Raw genomic sequence first — 4351 nt, 5'->3', positions numbered from 1 at the left:
CGTTGCTGATAGCACTGGAAGACCTGCGAAATTAAAAACATTTTTAATTTTTAATCAAAAAACAAAAGAAGGCAATTCGAAGCACTTAACTTTTCCTGTAGAATCAGTAGTATCGTCGTTTTACATTTGCTCCGTATTTTTAATTGCATAACACATTTTAAATGTTAGTTAAAAATATTGCATCTTAGAGTTTAAAGCATAATAGAGACGAAAGATGAAATTTTATATGGTAAAAATACCTTTGGTAAGAAAAAGAAAGTATTGGAATGTATTCCAAGTGTTTCATTTTCTTAATGATTCCGAGGGTGAAATAGTAGCATAATAATATATTCGTAATAATAACATTTCGATTTAATTAGTTGCTAAAATAACTTATTTTATTAACTAGTTCATAAAATAATGATATAACCCCAGTAATAAGTATATGTAGATCTCTTTTTTATCATTACAGATCCAAATATGGTATGTCTGTAAATATGTATAGAAACTTGGCGCGAGAAACCCGCTGATCGGAAAATCTTCAGTGGAAAGTAATTATGCGAAACTTTCTTCTCGAGCTCGAAGGTCATTAACGAGCGTCTGGATGATTCTGAGAATAATTAGTTGCGCGATAGCATCACGGATGGGAGGAAACAATTATTTCACTGTTCATACGCGCGGTGTCTGTTGTCGCACCGCGAATGCCGCTAATTATCGTTGGAAACGCGCCGAATACGTTAATAGGAAGAGTGTATCGCCTGTTACATCGTTCGTTTCGTGCGAGGTTCTGTGTCTTTCGTGAAAATTCGTTGAAACTTTCTCCATTGAAAATATGTCCGCCTATGGAGTGATGTGAAAAATGATTAAATAAATTAGAGGATGTTCGACATGTTTCTGAAATGAGGTGAAAATTTTTCGAATACATTACAGTCATTGGGAAAATGTTTATATATGAATGTCCAGATCTCTTATATGTTCCAGAGTTATGGTTTCAAACGTATAGAATACAAATATATCCTTTATTTTTGGATCATCCTGTAAGTAAACATTTTGCTTTTAAAAATATCGTAGACCTACTTACAAATGGAAGTTGTATTATTTTGTTACTATTTACAGTTATATATATTTAATACGTATATTATCGTAAATTATTTACAATAATTACATCATCAACATTTATACACTTTGTTTAGGAAGCTGAAACAAATAAATGGTTACAACTCCGTGAAGAATATTTATGCTATTTTATGTACTTTGAAATAAATATGTTTGCTTACTTTAACATTTTGAGAATCTTGGGTACTTTCATGTATTTTCAGATAAAAATTTTATGTATATTCGTTATACCAAAATTTGCTGTGTTCTTTTTGCGTATCATTTCTGTATAATTTAGGTTATGGCAGAAATTCCCGTCCGTGTAAACTGATACAACTGCGCGAACTAATAACCGTTCTATGAACTGTAATTTGAGGTTAGTCGCTCCTTTGCCGTTCGCTACGCAACTTATTAACGATCACGAAGAGAACGCGAGGTAGAGATTCCTTAAAAATTGTCACAATTAGGTTATGAATTGTTGAACAATAACATATTTTCTATTAATAATTCTAATAAAATTTTAATGAAGAATGTTGAATTGTTCATTTACTTTTTTTAATTAGAATAATATTGTAGTATATAGAAAAAATATTTTAGTACGAGTTTTATGAAAGTTGGAGCAACTTTGAAATCAGAGATTTAATTCACTGGTAATTGGAGAAATGTTCATTAGCATTTAAAGTAATTAGTATTTACATTCATTAATATTTCATTAGTATTTAAACATAGAATTATAATATTACACGTTCTGTGAAGGTCGAAACAACTTTGAAATCGAAGATTTAATTCACTGATGGTTAAAAAAATATTCATTAGTATTTAGAAGATCCCGTAGACTAAGTATTACAAGCTACAGACAAGAGAAGAGAGATTTATGATTTATGATTTATGAATTAGAAAGTTGAATACCCTGAAAACTATTCCTTTTAGACTATATCTCCCGAATTTATGTACTTTTATATGTTTCTTCCTTTGTACAGAAACATGATTTAAGTTAACACGAATGTTATCTGTCAAAAACTTATTAACCTCAAATTGATTGTAAATGTATATAAATTATAAATATATAACGTACGTTTTGTTTATCATCATATATTTCACTGCATATACTCCATTACCAAGTACAAATTCACTATAACATAAATAGGAATTAATGTATAAAAATCTGAATATTTACGAAATTAGTCCATTTTAGATTTTGGTTTTATTTCGTATAATATACATTTTCATTAATAAGGTTTTATGAAACTTGGGTTGTAAAAAGGTAGCGACTATTTAATGTAGAAAATTCTGGGAAACGAATATTTCGGTGACTCACTGCACATATATGGGAAAGGGAACGTTCGAGTTTCGTACCCGTTAAAGTAATATTCCCCCGCACACACACTGCTATAGATAGTTACCAGAGAGCAGTCACGGAAAAATGTTGTAACACGCGCATCTTTAATTTTTCTATTGCATGGCGTATGCTGCTACCTCCCTTAACCTCGATGCTAGTACGATCTGTTCCCGCAGGCGATCCAGTTGATAACTGGTTTTCAATAAGTCGCTTGTAAACGTGGCCGGACCTCAATATCACATAGATGACAGACTTTCTGCAATAATTATTCAGCTGATCCATCATGTATGCCTGTGTTATATTGAAAAATAATACTGCCTACATTTAACAATGGAATTTAGAAATTTATTAAATCAAATTTTGAAATCTATGGAATATATCGCAATTTTAAATAATCTCACGAATTTGATTGTAGCGATGAAAACTTTGCAGAATTAAAATATCTGTGTCCTATATTTGTCTGTGATGTGACACAACGTACAAAATAGTTCTTGTTCATACTTCGACTTCTTGTTGCGAGATAAAAAGGTATTTACAGATAACATTATTATCGACTGTAATTTTCAATTTGCAGCATTATCGACCGAGTTCTTGCAATTTTCAATTAAATCTTTGATCAACCAATATTTTTTTGTGTCTAATTTTACAAAGAAACGCATTTGGCGGTTATTAATTCCCAAACGTTATTAGCAAATAAAATTCGCGTATACGTGGGAAATTATAACTGAAAAGAAAACAGAAAGAATAATATATATGTTTTAAAAGCTCCTAATGGAAATACTTTTTCTTTCACAGAAAAATAATGAGCCATAAGAAGTTGATGGTCGCAGAAAGTATGAACGCATCGATGCACAAGAGCAAACAGCGGTGGGCGCGGTTCGATGATGTCCCGTTGCATAAGTGGATGGCTATGGTTGGCAGTACAGTTCGATTAACCCCTTGAAGAACTGCAATTCTCCCCGCATGACCGATCTCATAACTCAACGAATAGAGCCATATGGGGCAGCTCGAGGATCAATATCTTGTTTAACCGACCGCACGAATTACATTTCGTTCAATAATGTGGGCGTAAAATGCATTGAAGAATGCAGTTTTCACGTCATTAAATCGGTCGATAACACTGGTGAAAATAACGCGTCGCAGTTGTGTGCTATTAATGGGTTTCTAACAAAAAGTTACTTGAATATTCTGCTTACTCGAAGTTCAAAGTGCGTATTAGATAATTTCAATTATTATACAAATTGCTAACATCCTTTTCCAACATGATTTATATAAAAATGTTTCGTTCCAGCGAAATTCGAAAGATTCTGGAATTGAATGGTACACTTGACTATCCGAATTATTGTTCAAACATTTAAATTATTGTCTTATATATATTAGCGAACTGTAAAAGTTCTCGTTTAAACATCCAATAATTAATTCGGTATTTTCTATTTATTTGGCACGATTAGCAAGAATGGAAACTTCCGTTGAATTTTGTCCATTCGAATTTAAAATTTCCCGCTGGAACCGTATAACCTAAAAATAACGCAAACGTGAAAAGATGTGTGCAGAAATCCTGTGCCATAGAACAATAAGAAAAAATAAAAAGAGAGAACGATGAGGAAAAATGTAAAAAGGAAAATAACGAAAAGAGCCATCAATCCACGTTACAAACGTTAAGCACAGGTGGCGCGGCGTCACCTTTTTGGAAGTTTCCGCAAACGAGGCTCGATGAGAGCGTGGTCTCGTGTTGCTCGCTTTGACGGGCCCTTGTATGCAATTACTCTGGCTGGCTTCCAAAGTGCTTCCTTAAGCGTGCATATCAGGAACAGCGCGTCCCGCGTTCTCCCTCCCTCCAACCCTCCTTCTTGCCCCTTTTCCACGCGAAGTGAAAGCACGCGTGCAATGTTAGCTGCCCTTTCGCGGAATTTTCATCCACGTGATGTTCGCGGAATG

The sequence above is a fragment of the Eufriesea mexicana genome, unplaced genomic scaffold, assembly GCF_001483705.2.
Source record: "Eufriesea mexicana isolate 0111107269 unplaced genomic scaffold, ASM148370v2 scaffold76, whole genome shotgun sequence".
In the NCBI taxonomy this organism is placed as follows: domain Eukaryota; kingdom Metazoa; phylum Arthropoda; class Insecta; order Hymenoptera; family Apidae; genus Eufriesea; species Eufriesea mexicana.
This window is presented reverse-complemented; position numbering follows the sequence as displayed.